The sequence below is a fragment of the Carassius gibelio genome, chromosome B8 (assembly GCF_023724105.1).
Source record: "Carassius gibelio isolate Cgi1373 ecotype wild population from Czech Republic chromosome B8, carGib1.2-hapl.c, whole genome shotgun sequence".
NCBI lineage: Eukaryota > Metazoa > Chordata > Actinopteri > Cypriniformes > Cyprinidae > Carassius > Carassius gibelio.
Window position 1 is genome coordinate 1,780,435 of NC_068403.1, and position 17,149 is coordinate 1,797,583.

Here is a 17,149-nt window from a genome sequence, read left to right on the forward strand (position 1 = left end):
GGTGACAGAGTTCTTGTGCGCAACGTTAGGTTGCGAGGGAAGCATAAGCTCGCTGACAAGTGGGAGCAAGGTGTCCAGGTAGTAGTCAAAAGAGCAGGAGAATTACCGGTGTACACTGTCCGGCCGGTGGGGCAGAGTGGTCCTCTCAGGACGTTACATCGTGATTTGTTATTGCCCTGTGGATTTTTGCAGCCTGATCAACATGAGCGGCAGCCTAAGCAAAGAGTTTGCAGGCCTAGGACTAGAGCTTGTGCAAATAATGAGTTACCAGAGTCAGAGTCTGTGTGTGAGAACTCTGGGTCGGAGGATGATCAGTTTCTTAGTCCTCTGTTTAGTGATAGGCTGAATTTTGAAACTCGAGTTTTAGTGAATCCTGAGTCATTACCTTGCCCAAGACCCCAGAACGTCCAAATTGACTTACCTGTTGGTGAACCTGTTGGAGAGAATGTACCTACCTGTAGGTTATCAAGGGAGATCTTAGAGGAACCTGTAGAGGGAAGTTTACCTGAATCAGGAAAAGTAGGAATGTCTTCTGATGAGCTAGAGTTAGGTCCCATCGATACAGGGTTGGATCTCTGTTCCAAGTCGGTGGATGAGTTGCCTGCCCAGGAGACAGTAATGGAAGCAGATTGTGAAGGTGAGAACAGGAGTAGAGAGAGTCCAGTTCCGAGTGAAATTATGGATGCTGAAGGTGACCAGAGTGAACAAGTGAATGACACTGAGTTTGAGCACGGAGTGATTCCCAGGCGTTCACAAAGAGAAAGACAGCCTGCAAAAAGACTTGAGTATCCCCAATTGGGAAATCCACTTACCGTGGTGATTCAATCTCTGTTGCAAGGTCTAAGTGCCGCATTCAGCACTTCTTTAGAGGCGAATGTGGCTTCTGCTGATACTGCGCCTGTAGTTTTAACTCAACCCCAAAAATTTGCGGATGCAGCGGGACGTGCATGAATTCAGGAGGGGAGGATGTAACCCAGGTTACTAAGAGCCCTGTTAATGTAAAATATTAAAGGAAAAAAATACCATAACTCTCGTAAATATGTAAATCAGCACTTTATTTTCATAACATTTTAAAATAGGAAATGCATAAAAAAAAAAGAGAAAACCATTTTAGAAACATATTTTTTTTTTTATTATTATTCAAATAAAACCAAGTTAAAATTGGTCCAATGAGGAGAGCGAAGAGTGAGCCCCGCCCTATGATAGGAGCTGTGCGCGGGAGTGCGAGAGAGAACGCGCGATGCGAGAGTGAGAAACAGCAGCTGCGACACGGTCCTGAAAAAAAAAAGAAGAAAACAAAAATTAGAATATATAATTGTGCATTCGTGTTAAGAAAAATAACAGATTTTGAGGGAAGAGATGTGAATTGAACACCATCAGCCGTTTATCACTATTGATGCTGGTGCAAACTGTTACCAGGAGAGAGAAACTCGCAGAGGTTGGAGTGTCGCCTATCTGAAACCTTCATATTTAGAAAATAAGATTTCTCTTGGTTGGGTTTTTTTTTCCTGTCCTTCTATCTGTCTTCCTGCTATCTTCTATCTTCAATCATCTTTTGAGTCGGGTGCAGCACATTTTCTGGAACCAGACGATCGTCGAAGAAGACTTTGAACTTGAACTGTTCCTGCATTGCACTAAAAAGAGCCTGTGAGCAGGAACTGGCGAGCCATGCCCAAATAAGGATCGAACTACGTGAATTGAGAGATTGGTAGGATTGTGCACACGCTTTCCTTCGTTTTTTTTTCTGACTGAACTGTGTTGCTCAGAACTCAATTGCGGAAGACGGATCTCGTGTAAGCAGCACTGAACTAGAGCTAAAGTTTGGTGAAAACCCTAATCCACATTGGGACTGTTATTGTAAGCAAGGTTGATCCATTGTTTTTTTTCCTCCTTTCTATTTTTACTCATTCCACTGTGAAATGATTTGTTTGTTTTTATTTTTAATTTTGTTGTTTTGTTTTTCTGAAGAACAAGAGTGAAAAGGGTAATTTGGAAGAATTGTATTTACAGTCAAATTCAAAGTTATTATCTATATTAAATAAGCCAATTAGAACACAAATAAATAGGTGAAATATACATTTTTATACTATTTTATGTATCTATATTCCATATTAGCAAAATAAGGGTCATTTAACTTTATTACGTTGAGTTTAAATAGTCAAAAAATAAATAGACAAACAATAAAATAGAAGAATAAATAAATAGAAAAATAGACATTTAAATATATAAGGGTTATAAGAAGGATACATTTACTATTTCATTCTTTTAATTTATTTCATTCTCTATTACCCCTTTTTTTTGGGTTACAATATTCTGTTTTTATTTATTTAATCATTTTGTTTGTTGATTTTGATGATGTATTGAAACTCTGACTTTTATTATTATTATATATATTTTCCCTTTTATTATTGCATTCCCTTTAATACACTTTACCTGTTTCTAATGCAGCCAGTGTTGTTGTCATTTCCTTCTACCCTTGTTGCTGACACAGTCTCTTGAGCGAATCTGATCTTCTGGTCGCTGGTCCAAATTTAGAAACGGTGTACTCCTTCTCCGCTCATTTCCGTTATTTACTAATTGAGAGGGAGGGTTGCACTTGCGCCGCGGCAGGCGCTACAATTAACGTTGCTAATATGAGTGTGTTTACGCCTGAAGCTAATGGGGGAATTAAGTTTCTAGTTAAACTGTCAAAATTACTTTTTACACTCATACCGGCTTATTGCATATTGTGTATGCTCGATAACGCCTCACTGAAGACAGATCATTGGACTAATGTAACCCATATTGACTTGAGAGAAATATTAAACACAAGACGTATTTTACGGCTGTTTGGAAACCTTGGGATCTTGACTAGAGTGTAAAATAAAGTTCTGTGGGTTTGAACCAAGCTTGGCTGGATTTGATCCTATATCAGGAAGCTTTGGATCTGTCTTTCTATCTATATACCTACTCAAAAAAATAAAGGGAATACTTAACAACACAATATAACCCACAAGTGTTCCCTTTATTTTTTTTGAGCAGTTTATATATATAGCTAGCTAGCTGTGTATCTATTTATATAATCTATCTAGCTCGATGTGTATTTATCTATCTATCTATCTATCTAGCAATCTATATATCTAGTTATCTAGCTAGCTGTATCTAACTATCGCACCAAATATCCCTCATCTGACTGCATCCAATTTTTTTACTCATGTGTTTCTGTCTTTTAGGCTGTGATAAGAAGTACGGTACGGGTTGCACTTTGCTTTATGTAATAATTGTCAAATATTTGATTTCAGATATGGGAAAAGCACTTAAGATGACCCCACGTTTCAGGAACATTAAAATTAAGTTGGTGAGGAGGTCTATCGCTGGCCCTGCAAAGTTTTCTTACCTCAGATAAGGTCTTCCCCAGCCCAGCTACAATCAGACCCACCCTTCAGACGCTTCTATTACATCTCAACCTGCTGAACCTGATGATGTGACACCAAGCTGTTCTGAGAGTGCATACAGTAAGGCAAAGAAGAGAGAGCTTCATGCCTGGGATGCAGTCAAGGATGAGATGCATAAGGTGTCGTTTGAATGTTCAGCACCGATCACTACCCAGTGTGCTGTCTGCCGAGAACATGCTGATTATAGGTGCATTGAGTGCAGCTCCACTGCAGTGTTCTGTGAGGTTTGCCTGAAGAGGATTCACAGAAATTCACTGCATCTTCCTAAAAAGTGGAATGTAAGAACAATAGCATACAGTCTTACATTGCTATTGCTATACTTGCATACAGACAGCAAACTCACAGTAATGTCAACAGATTCATTAGATACTTCAAATTGTTTTGGCACTATGCAGTATCAACTGTTAGTGTCACAAGTTTGTTGTTTTAAAAACATTAGAGCTATCCATCTTTCTTACAGAATGTTTACTATGAGCCATCCTCCCTGGGGTTATTCCTATATTTACCTGAAGCCCATGGCACCCATGCTGTGTACACAAAGGACATGAAGATCATTGTCAGCACAGGTTTGTCATTTTACCTGATACAAAATCTTAATGTATTTAATTGTATTGACAGGTTAAGGAATTCAATCCTATTACATGTGGAGTAATGATTTCCTTTAAGGAATTAATCAAATTTGTGATGCAATAAAAAAAAAAAAGTCATGATAGTTATAGTTTATATACTATCATGATGGGTAAAAATGTATAGCCTGAATCCACCGTAAGTCGCTTTGGATAAAAGCGTCTGCTAAATTCATACATTTAATTTAATTTATACTGATATGGTAGTCTATAGTAGTACTAGGTTATGTTTTTATGTTATTTTCCTCTTTATATTTGGCAGGACCAACCGTTACAGTCAACATGTGTGCGTGTTAACCAGAAACCTGTACTCTGCTGAGATATGGGCTCTGGCCAGCAACAGCCACAAGCCCCAGACAGACAGCCTTCTCCATCCCTCTGCTAGAGCTTGTTGTTTCTCTGTCACTGGAGTGTCAGGTTTCTGTTGAGGGTTTTTAGCAACACCCCATATCCCATTTTAGGCATCACCACTTCCGACAAAGAAGTTTGGTTGATATTTGCACAATTAAATGATGGAACAATATGCCCAGCATGTCCAAAGGTTGGTTATAATTCCAGCGTGGTTCTTGTTTGATTAAATTAATGGCATAGAAATAAAATCTGAATTAATATCAAACTTAAAAGTTAATTTGTAGTATTGTAATAGAATAGTAATAGTATAAATGTATAAACCTGGTGTGGGTACAAAACCAGTGTTACTGTAAGTGTTTGTTTTCCAGGCGGATGGAGATATGATTGTCACATTGAATGCAAACTTTGGCCTTGTGAGGAAGTAAAGCTCTGGTACAAGTGTGGTTGATCCATTACACAGAACCCACGTGTTTAGAGGAATACCTGCTATCACATCTTGACAGCTCAAAGCCTCAAGAGGTTAATCATTGTTGCAGAATTTCATTCGAGTCCATGAAATATTAATTAAACTTGTGAAAAAAGATCCCTATTCCTCTCATAAATCTATGTTTTCCTTAAATCTTTAGGACTGCAGTAAGCTTCTCTCATTCAAGGTATTATAATATAATATAATATAATTACTTTACTGCATTACTTGTGCAGACATGTTGTTTTACTAGGTCTGATCTATTTTAAAGCTTAGGCCCTGTATTTAAGCACACATATCCCCACTAGTCTGTCTGTATGAGTACAAAATTAAAAAATAAACTCTCTATAAGTGTAACTGTACAAGCAGAGTAAAATATTTATATAAAAAATATTGAACTACTGTTATTTTGCATAGAATACATTGTTCAACAATATTTTTGCACACTCATCCAACTGTATTTATTACCACTGTTCTCACGTTCCTGCTGTTCATAATATATATATATAATCCTTCATTGCTCTGTTCATAATGTACATACAATCCCTACATTGCATTCATATTTATATTCTGTATATACTCTGATCAATATTGTATATAGCAACTCCACTGTACATTCTGTATATCATAGCTTTACTTAATCTGCACTTTTATGTATATAAAACACTGTATTCTTGCACTTCTGGTTAGATGCTAACTGCATTTCATTAGCTCTGTCCTGTACTCTGCATAATGACAATAAAGTTGAATCTAATCTAATCTAAAAAAAAAATGTGTTTACCATAATGTAATGTGTTATTTACTGTGATGTACAAATGTGGTCAATGTGTGGGAGGTGTTTTGTTTTTTTGTGAGCTCACCATCAAAATCCCCTTCGACTGAGTTGAAATGAAAATAAATTATTGGATCTTGAATCCTCTGAAGCAACTTTAAGTTGTAAAAACATAAAATAAAAGGGAACATAGAGGTGTATTGAATCTACGAGTTACAGCCATGTTTTCAGCCATGGTGCTATGCACTTATTCACAGCACATTTAAAGTCAATGAAAAGTAATTTACTTAATAAATGACATACAATGAATTTACAGTCATAATCCGTATGTGACAGTGTGCCACATTCAGTAGGTTCCTACATAACTGTTATTGGCTTGAAATTCTCCAGATCCAAGCCTATGTAATTTAACACATTTTTTCTCTTTTTCCCATTGGCTGTTTTCGTTTTATATTCACTTTCTTCTTTCATTGAATGTATATTACATTTAGTTTGTTCGTTGCCATGGTGGTTACGCTGCTATCGCTGAAACCACGTGGCTTGTATAACGTACTTCCGCCCAAAAGTATTTTATTCACAAGACACTTTTTTAAAAATGATGAATTCAACATTTGTCCACGAAAAACAACAACAAACAGATAACTCAACAATAAGATATGTTAATATAACTTTTGCACATTTCTCCTTCGATTCAGAGAAATACATTTTTGGTAGCAGAAGGTTACGGAAGTGCATTGTGTTGTGGGCGGGGTTTGCGCGTTCTACATTTCGGCTAAAAAGTCTTAAATAAACAAATATATTTAGATTTTCTTAACGTAAATCATCTAGATGCAGTGTAATTAATAGATTGGTTGTACTAAATATTTGATATATTCAGTAGATCTTTTTACAACCCTATTTCCAACCCTAATTTGCAAACCAGATACTACAACTGCAGTGCTTGATTTGTATCAAGCTGCACTGAGTAGCTATAGGGAATTGTAGTTTTAAAAAAATTCGTGTATTTCTTAGAATTGGATATTGCAAATAGTGAGTTGAGAGTACAGTGTGGAGTTTGGGCGGATTGTAAACATATCTATGTAATCAGATTTTAAATGTCTACATTTTAAATGGGTTCAAATTACTTTTAACCAGATTTGACAATATCCCAATCTGTTGACTATATTCACATCATAAATGAGGACAAGAGCTCTCTATAACAGTTAGTCCCATGTGTGTAGCCCTTTTTATTGCTTTATTATAAGCCTTCAAATATGCACCAAGGTGATGTTTCAAAGGTCAGTATTTCAAAACAGGAGCCATGTAGAATCTTCATACTTACATATGTTACTCTCCAGGTCAAGACCTTTCTAACAATGTATGTGGTTTAGCTCTACGACAAAGTTTTAATTTTCTCATTTCACATGCACAAGCCATCTCGGGTGTAGTTTCAGAGAGCTATTTGAAGGCTCAATAGCCATAGCCTATATAAAAAGAAGCTATTTGCTTGTTTGTTTGTTTCTGACTTTGTAAACAGATTTATGAACCCACAACATGACAAATACCCTGTCCGCACACACACACACACACACACACAGACACAGAGAGACTCATTTTGCATTTCTGTTTGGTTCACATGTGGCAAATCTAATTATGGGATGGTTCCCCCAAAAATGAAAATTCTGTCATCATTTACTCACCCTCATGTCATTCCAAACCTGTATGAGTTGCTTTCTTATGTTGAACATAAAAAAAGATAATTTGAAGATTGCTGGTAATGGCTGGTAAAAGTTAAAGTTTTTACAAGGTTTCTGAGCAGAAGATCATTAAATGTTTTCTCTGTCCATGTTACCAAAACTCATGTGTCATTTAAAAAGCATGTTTGAAAGCTTGTCAATTAATTTCTTTGCATTCATCTAGATGCAATGTAATTAATAGTTTGGCTATACTAGATATTTTATATGTTCAGTAAATATATAATTTTACAACCCTAATTTGCAAACCAGATAAACTAATCAGATTTAAAATGTATAATTAATTATATATATATATATATATATATATATATATATATATATATATATATATATATATATATATATATATATATATATATATATATATAAATATAATTGACCGACAGCACTTTTAATTGAAATGTAGTCTACCCACGGCAGACAACTGAAAACAAAAGTGGAACACACCGGTCCTCCCTCACATAAACTGACAATAAACTTTATTTATCTGAATCCAAGGAGAAACAATTGATATCCTTAACACAGATAAAATGATACCCTTCACATTTTCTCTTAAATGTTTATCATTAAAATAAAAGCGTAACAGTAATTGTGAAGAAAATACTTCAGAGTGGAAGTAAGCAATGCCATATAAACCATTTAAATTTAAAATAAATAAATTGTAGTGTTCAGCTGTATATCAAAGTTTCTACAAGTACCACTAACCATCTTTTCAATATATTTTTTTGCCAAGCATCTCCTACTGACAGCAAAACTGTGAAAAATATAAAGTTATGTGAAGCATCTAATCATAACATGAAATCATACTCTGACCCACTGTTGTGAATATTATGGTGAGGTCCTTGCTAAAACCCAGCCCTACTGAACCAATGATGTAACAGGTGTATATATATATATATATATATATATAAACATGTAGACTCAATTCAGTACAATATAACTTTATTGGTCCCCACATAAGTTCTGTATAAAGGAGAACACATTGATGGTGCCAACAAACAACAATAATAAATAAAAATGGGGTGAATGAAAATAACAAAAAGATCACAATTTTCTTCTTACGTGTGAAGTGTGGTCATTACAATAAATTTGCAGCATATGTATGTATTGTGTGTGTGTGTTTGTATGGATGGGTTGGGGGCCGTCAACACAGTAAAAACAACCCAAACAAGGAACAAGATACATCTTCAGGGTGTTAGCATGGTGTCTTCACATTTGCAGTGAACGCACTTGTTCTTTTTAAAGCCACGTGCTGTGTGTGACCATGATTGGCACACTGTGCACTGAGACCATGAACGCCACTTCTTTCTTGCATTCTTCTTCTTATCATCAAAATGCCTCCATCTACCAAAGAAAAAACACAAATATTTTGAAAGTCAAGCCAGTTAGTTTAAATCATACTCATCACTATATTTAAAGCAACATCTCAAAGGCAGCTTGTTCATTTTTAACTGTTGCCAAAGGAATATGTGGGTATTGTACATCAATTCATCTCAGATCTTTAGGAAAACTCTGGGTTTTTCGTTTCAGAAATGGATGTAAATCAAACCTGAAACAGAGGGGTAACTACATTTTAATTTAACAAACCTCATGACCACTTTTTTCTTCAGCTGCTTCAAGTTTGATATGGTGGTATGAGTCTTTGACAATTTCTTCAATGTGAGAATATTTGATGTTGATAGCCTTGTAAACAAAAATCAGCTGGAATATTTTTTTGTAACAAACTCATTTGAAATTATAATAAAAGAGATAAACAATCCGGTTGTCTAACACAATGTCTTGCTCACACCACAATTGCTGTTGATCATCCTTCCATCTAATACTTTAAGAATACCACTAATGCTTAGCAAATGAACCCCTAACTTCAGCTTCTTTAAGTGCATTTTAATTCGGGCATCCCTCACCTCAGGGTTTAGTGTCCTGTGACTGCCCATGTGCCCTCAGTGCTGCTGCCTCTTGAATGTATTTCTGCTTTGCATCTTCCCCCAATGTGGCGCACCTGCCCTTAATATCATTCATTGTGCCTGAAGAAAAAATAGATGCACAGAAAACGTAACGCATTAGTCAGCATCTCCTTTTTAAAGTAAATTCATACAACGACAATCAGTACTTGGGTTGTGAAAACCATTTATCTGTAACAACTCTGTAAAAACAAGATAACATGTAAAGTAGATGACCTGATGATTCTTTTCAATACACTCAGCATTCTTAAACTGATGAATGTAATTTGTGTGAGTGAAGTACTTCCCAAATACTATCATGAAAATCTGTTTCATGACGCTTCATGACCCTCATAAACCTTATGTCAACAAGGCCACCATGTATGGAAAGAAACAATTTAGTATAAAAAAATAAAACTTTTAAACTTTTTAAGTCTTTAAATTTTGTTTCTCACCTTTGTTTTTGAATATGTCCCTATAAAAAAGATTGTAATCCGACAGCTCTCTAATGTGAACTTTGGCCTTTGATGACCGGGGCTCAGACGAAGCATTAGTCATTTGTGATCTTTTGTAATTACCTATCCAGTTCTGAAAAACAAAAAAATAGCAAAAGGGTATTACACCAATTAAACCGAATGTTAACAAAACACTTCATTTATACAAGCAGTGCAGCAGAATGATATATTTATTTGACATGATGTTTGTTAGTGTGGCACAAAAGTAAACCTTATTTCTACGACACCGGTGTCCAACCCAGTAGCTGATGCAGCTCTTGGTATTAATTCTGAAACAACTCATGTCATTCCATCCTTAAAACATGATTTCAGGGTTTCCTTTTGATTCCCATTAATGGGAGTTCTCTCTTGGTGAATAACAACAAAGAAAGAAATAGATAGTCAGTAATAAATCAGTAATAAAAAAAAAGACAGTGTTGCAGATCATACCATCGTTCTCAGACACTCTTGCCTAATGCTTCTAGATCAGCAACTGTAAGGCTAACCTCTCTGGGCCATCTTCAACCTAAAACACAGACAGAGAGAAACTTGCACAAGACAGATTTGTGAACAATACATTCTAAACAGCCCAAAATCAAATTTTGGATAGTTCAACAAAGACATAGAGCATGGAAGTAATAAAACAAACTTGCCACAGAAGTCCTTGCAACCAGCTGGAGATGTATGCTGTAAAGGGAGACAAAAAAGTTAGTTAAAGAGACATTAATGTAACACAGGCAGGCAGACAGACAGACCTTTTGGTTTTATTTTTCAAGTTCAAGTTCAAGATAGATAGATAGATATATACATACACAGCTAGCAAGCTTTAGAGAGAGTGAGAGAGAAAGAGAGAGACAGACAGATAGACACAGACAGACAGCTAAATATATATATATATATATATATATATATATATATATATATTAGATAAATTATATAAATATATACACAGCTAGCTAGCTAGTATAGAGAGAAAGAGACAGACAGACAGACAGACAGACAGATAGATAGATCCAAACCCACAGAACTTTATTTTACACTCTAGTCAAGATCCCAAGGTTTCCAAACAGCCGTAAAATACGTCTTGTGTTTAATATTTCTCTCAAGTCAATATGGGTTACATTAGTCCAATGATCCGGCTTCAGTGAGGCGTTATCGAGCATACACAATAGAGTGTAAAAAGTAATTTTGACAGTTTGACTCGAAACTTAATTCCCCCATTAGCTTCAGGCGTAAATACACAATCATATTAGCAACATTAATGCTCACATAATAAAGCATGCAACGTTAACGACAGGCTAATAACGTAATATTGTCTAGCGATAACGTTTGCAGATACATCGCAACACGGTTATCTCATGTCAACAATCATGACACGCAATACGAGTGTATGTATTGTTTTCCATTACAGTTTAAATGCTCAGTTTTATAATTTTAATAGTCTTACCTGAAAATATTAAGCAGGAAATATCGCAACGTTCCCGCATTCGTCCAGTAGACTTCCGATTACAGGTGAGCAGGAATTCTGGGATTGGATCTCCCTTACGAAAATTAACCATGGTTTTACTACAAATAAAACCAAAAAACCATGGTTACTGTAGTTAAACCATGGTAACCACAAATTAACCATGGTTTTGCTATATTAACCATAGTTTAACTATGGTATTTGTAGTAAATCTGTGGTTTTACAAATGGCAGTCAATACGCCAAAAAACCATGGGTTACTACAGTTTTACTATAATAAAACCATAGTTATTTTTCGTAAGGGCTGGAGTCTTCTCTTGTATATTTGTGGGTGATCAACCATTTGGATGGATGATCACGGCCTTCTGAGCCTACTAGTAGGCACAGGAGGCCCCTCCTGGCCCATTTCTATGGGCTGATAACCGCTGATAACGCCCCATTCAATCGAGTGATAACGTTCGAATCGGGTGCACACACAGCCTAATATACGTTTATGCGCAGTGCTCCATAGCGCGTTGTGCTGTACATTCTCTACTGAATAAGCACCAATCATAAATGTAAAAGTATGATTAAATTTAACTTCCCTTCTCAAAGGGAAGCCAGCCATTACTACTTGACTTTGAGGCCATGCTTATCTGTCTTCTTACGTCTTTTGAGGAATCAAGTGGGAAGCTAACCAATCAGAGATCAGGGCGCCGCCCAACGTGCTGCCATAATCAATCAAATCAAATAATAATAATAATAATTTCGATAATCATTTACTTGATCGATCATCGCTGTCGCGGTCGAGTACTCGATCACTGTTGCACATCCCTACTGCTCAACTGTGATTGCTGCTGTTGAACATTGAGCTATGCTACAAACTTTTTTCAGTTTTATTTTTATGCTTTAACTACTTAATAAATGGGTTGCAAACCTGTCTACATAGGATCACCTTGGTCAAGACAATAAACTATATAAAATCGCACCTTTGTAACATATCAGTCAGCATTTGAACTGCTATGTGTGTGTGTGTGTGTGAGTTTGTTTATTTAGTAGTTTTTCATATGTATCATTACATTATTCAAGTAAGCTCGAAACCAGTACCTGCATTTAAAGTTGTAATCCGACAAAGGATGCAGCAAACCAGTTCCATCACCATCTCCTCCATTATGACGGAAACACCTGGTGGCGGAATTAGGAAATCCTGCAAATGCGGAGCATCTCAAGCACTTCTGAGAGGATTTGCAAAACATTTTATTCAGATCGGGAGTTTTGCGAATCATTTGAGACGGGAGGTCGGAGTTTGCAAAACATTTGATTCAGATCGGGACTCCGAATCGCGTTTTGCGAATCATTTGGCTTCGACCGAGTTCGACAAACATTTGATTTAGATCGGGACTCCGAATCGCGTTTTGCGAATCATTTGGCTTCGACCGAGTTCGACAAACATTTGATTCAGATCGGGACTCCGAATTGCGTTTTGCGAATCATTTGGCTTCGACCGAGTTCGACAAACATTTGATTCAGATCGGGACTCCGAATCGCGTTTTGCGAATCATTTGGCTTCGACCGAGTTCGACAAACATTTGATTCAGATCGGGACTCCGAATCGCGTTTTGCGAATCATCGAGTTCGACAAACATTTGATTCAGATCGGGACTCCGAATCACGTTTTGCGAATCATTTGGCTTCGACAGATTTGATTCAGATCGGGACTCCGAATCGCGTTTTGCGAATCATTTGGCTTCAACCGAGTTCACAAAACATTTGATTCAGATCAGGAGTCTGGCCTTTTATTAGCCCATTAATAATTACTCTCAAAATAGGACAACTGACAAAAAAGTAACAACAAAACACATTTAATAATATGTCAGATATAGGCCATAACAACGAAAAATAAATAAATAATAATATATATTATGCTGCCCCACTTTTTGACTGCATCTGTAATTACAAACAAAAACACCTATCTTTTCAGATATTTTGTTACAAAAAATGTTCTAAAAATAGGTATGGTTTGTTAGAGTTTAATTAATTTGGATCTGATCTAATTTCAACCTCTTATTTGAATATTTTGGTTTGCCATGGGGTGTGTAGACACAAACTAATGCGGGATTAGATGTAACAATGTTTTTTTGTGCCAAAATTCAAATATATTTTAAAGATATTGCTGAACATTTATTTTACCATTTAGCAAAATTATTTAAGTAGAGAATTGTACTTCTGCTGTTAGAAGAAAAAAAGTTCAAGTGATTGCTCTGGCGCTGCATGTGCGTGCAGTGAAGCTTTGTCTGTTCATTATCATAATAAAGAAACGGTAACTTTAAACACAAACACACACTGCTCAGTTTTTATGTAGTAAAATCTGTACCGTTAAGCGTTATCACCTTACTGTCCTGATGTAAAACATTTTGTTTTACGTGGATATTGGAAGCGAGTGAAGTACGTAAATAATATTTACAGAAAAATGTGATTTTGTGTCGAATGAGAGACCCAACTTTAGTTTGAGTTTCATTCTAGCCTAAAATGAAAGTTCGTTTTGGCTTGTGAATTTATGTGGAGCAAGGATAACTTAAATAGCCTATGGTTTCATTGTTTATTATTATTATTTATCATATATTTATTTGACCCTCTAACTTTAGCACTCACTATTCTAGTTCTACTCTTTAAAAAAAAAAAAAAGATCGGGACTCTGACGCGCGTTTCGCAAATTATTTGAGATCAGGACTTTGGAGTGAGTTCGCAAAACATTTGATTCGGATCGGGACTCCGAAGCACGTTTCGCGAATCATTTGAAATCAGTCCCAGCGGATTTTTAAAACATTGATTCAGATCGGGACTCCCCCACACAGCAAAAAGTACTGCGCGGCCGTGTTGCGGCTTCCGGAACGGAACTGTACCGGCGTCAACTTGCGGGCAATGACGGATCCGGTACGAATTCGGATCCCGGACCCGCCGTTGCACCGCGCTCCACGATTAAAACCTTACCTCCACGGTGGGTCCGTTTGGGTCCTGCAAATTGAAACATATCCGCCACCATACTGTCTCATCTGGCCCTGGTCCGTTTTGGACCCATTTATCTCATTTTCAAAATCCCTTCTGTTCTTGCTGTAGGATAAAAGAAATTGTAAGATAAACTAATAAATATTTCTAGCCTAGGCTACTACAGAAATATAAACATAAACTTAAATCTGAATTGCTTTGTAATTTTAACCGAACAATATTGTAAATAAGCCTAAAAAACTTTTGAAGATTTACTGCATGTCAAAAGGGTAGGCTTTTTATTATTATGATTAGCTTGATAGTTAACAGGAATATTTTTAGTAGCCTACTTTCCTTACTAAATAAGTGAGCGTGTCCGTCCGTTTTTACTGACGCACTAACTATTGCATTGTGTTAAAAATAACATCAGGTATAGGTCTACCTGATTGAACAATCTGCGTGTGTAAAGTAGCCATCAGCTGCTCAGGGAGTTATGGTCAGACTAGGTTTGATTTTGAGTTGCCAAAGAGGGTAACACTTTACAATAACGTTCAGTTGTACGTATTTTATAAGTCAGTGGTTAAATAATGATGAACTAATCATTTACAAAACATTCATAAATTATTAGCAAGTGATGTACTATCATTTTAAGTATGTTTTGTAAATTCTGTTACAAGTCATTTGCAAATGTCTTGTACATGATTAACTATCAGGGTTAGTACAGATTCTGTTAAATGAAATTCCAGGACTTTCAAGCACTACTTTTTTGGATTTCGATCAGCACTTATCAAACATCTAACAAATATCTTCATTTTTTTAACTCAAGTTACATATCCAGTATATCATGGTGTCTGATGTTTCACTGTCATGCTTGGGGAATCCTCTTCACCATTGAGAAGATATTGAAACAGATTTATAGACGATCGACCTGAAGAATGAAAGTTGTATTATATACTTAATATCTTGATTCATGCTCATAGCAATGAAAAAAACAAAACAAAAAAAAACTCTTTATCTCAGACGGGCGGCAGCGTTAATTGTGTAAAATTATTTTGATATTGAAATCATATATATTTTTAAATATTTTTAATTAGGGATGCAACGATACCACATTTTGTAAATGTTTAACAGAGTAATTTTTTTTTTTTTTTGTAAATTATAAAGAGTGTTTTTAGAGTTTTCAGGTAGATCTAACAGGTACAGGTAACAGGTATATATTATTCATTATTTTCATGCCAGAACACTAGCCTGCTATGCCAGACCATGCTAACTGGCCAATCATACCCATAATTCTTTGCGTTCTGATGACGTTGCCGCCCAGTTGGTCACATGTGTTAGCGATCTCTATTCCTCCAGACACGCTGTATTAAGACCGTTTTCCAGGTTAGATGGGCTGCATAGCGCTCAAAACCAACATGAAAAGGGTAACTTAGCTATTAATGTTCACTTAGCGTTTTGTTTTGTTGTTAAACTGTGTAAAATGAGCGGTGACGCTGGATCAAGCTAATAGACGGTAGCTAACATTAGCAGTTAAGCCCGCACTTTTTGACATTCAAACAGGAGGCATATTGTCTGAACCAACTCAAACAGTGATTAAAATGCCGAAGCTTAATTTTCATTATAAAAAGGATGACAGATACAAACACGGTACCAAAATTACAAAAATGCAAACTTAATGCACAGCTAGCTAGTAGCTAGCGCTAAACCATTATCCACGAGTGAACATGTTAAAGTTGTCCTAATATCAAACAACATAATTACAATCATTAATATACATGATGATTTAAAAACCAATGTTTATTGAATGTAGCAATATATCAATAAATCACTTACTCAAAAGAGGGTTCAGCGCAACCGTGTCCCGGCAAAGAAATTCTCGAATCTCGACTGATTTTGCTCTTGGTGTGTTGAACTCGCTCAGTCAGGATCCGCTGTTTGACGGCGCCGACCGGAGGCGGAACTGATACTCTGGGCAGCACCAAAACGAATTTGAACTTGAAGGCGGATCCGCCTAGGAGTCTCCTGCTGATGCACATTTCATGAATCATTTCAGGGCTTGAAAAAAAATTCACAAAACATTTGATTCAGATCAGGACTCCGAAGCCCGTTTCGCGAATCATTTGAGATCGGGACTTCGGAGCGAGTTCTCAAAACATTGATTCCGATCGGGACTCAGAAGCCGTTTCGCAAATCATTTGATCGGGACTTCAGAGCGAGTTCACAAAACATTGATTCAGATCGGGAGTCGGAGTCGCGTTTCGCGAATCATTTGAAATCGGGGCTTCAGAGCGGTTTTGCAAAACATTTGATTCAGATCGGGACTTCGAAGCGCTTTTCGCGAATCATTTGAGATCGGGACTTCGGAGCGGATTCGCAAAACATTGATTCAGATCGGGACTCGGAAGCGCATTTCACCAAACATCAGTAGTAAACATCACCAAACATGCTCCGAACATCACCAAGCGTCTCCGCCCCTCATACGCGCATTTACAGCGCTAAATTAACCATCTTTGCTAATTAATATACATTTACGTCATTGTCAGCTTCAGGTACTTCATTTATTATTGTTCAATGAACTGTTTAAAAAAAAAGGTTGTATCTCAGTAATAATTCAAAATTATCAAAATAAAATATATAAAATTATGGTTTATATTTTAATATCCTTTCAAATATAATTTATTTCTGTGATGTGCAGCTGTATTTTTAGCATCATTCCTCCAGTCTTCAGTGTCACATGATCTTTAGAAATCATGAAAATATGATGATTTATTATTAGAACTATTAATAGGTGTGCTACCAAATATTATTTTGGAATCTGCGATACTTTAAGGATTCTTCGATGTATAATCTTTTTTTAAAGAACAACGTTTATTCAAAATATAAATCTCTTCTAACAATATTA

General features: G+C 36.3%; 1 long non-coding RNA gene across 3 annotated transcripts; it reads right to left on the reverse strand.

Moving 5' to 3' along the window:
• Positions 1–9,286: 9,286 nt before the first annotated feature.
• Positions 9,287–11,358, reverse strand: LOC127963792 (uncharacterized). 3 transcript variants are annotated; one of them, XR_008154898.1, is made up of 5 exons: positions 11,267–11,358; positions 10,270–10,506; positions 10,052–10,187; positions 9,781–9,913; positions 9,287–9,409 (listed from the first exon to the last, which is right to left on the reverse strand). It is a non-coding gene; the product is annotated as an uncharacterized LOC127963792 (long non-coding RNA). The 3 variants fall into 3 exon arrangements; XR_008154897.1 differs by lacking the exon at positions 10,052–10,187; XR_008154899.1 differs by lacking the exon at positions 10,052–10,187 and having other exon boundaries at positions 10,270–10,345; positions 11,267–11,303.
• Positions 11,359–17,149: the final 5,791 nt, after the last annotated feature.